This window comes from Gavialis gangeticus, unplaced genomic scaffold (assembly GCF_001723915.1).
Source record: "Gavialis gangeticus isolate Ggan-Ray unplaced genomic scaffold, GavGan_comp1, whole genome shotgun sequence".
Classification (NCBI taxonomy): domain Eukaryota; kingdom Metazoa; phylum Chordata; order Crocodylia; family Gavialidae; genus Gavialis; species Gavialis gangeticus.
The window spans coordinates 11617939-11618212 of NW_017729012.1; positions in this window are offsets into that span (position 1 = coordinate 11617939).

Here is a 274-nt window from a genome sequence, read left to right on the forward strand (position 1 = left end):
GGCTCCTGGCGCCGGCCGCACACGCTGCCGAGCTCCCCGCTGCATTTGGCCGTCTCTTCTGTGACATTTTATTACGAACTAATTAAATTAGCCCCTCGCTCCCCCACACAGGCTGAGCGACAGCTGCACCGCACGCTCCCGCTCCCGCTCCCGCTCCCGCTCCCTTGCACTCCGGCTTACTCAGCGCTTGAGTAATCGGCGCCCGCCTCGCGCTGGACAAGCCCGTGCGGCAGTGGGCTCCTCGCCGCCCCCGCTCCGCTCGCACCGCGCCCCC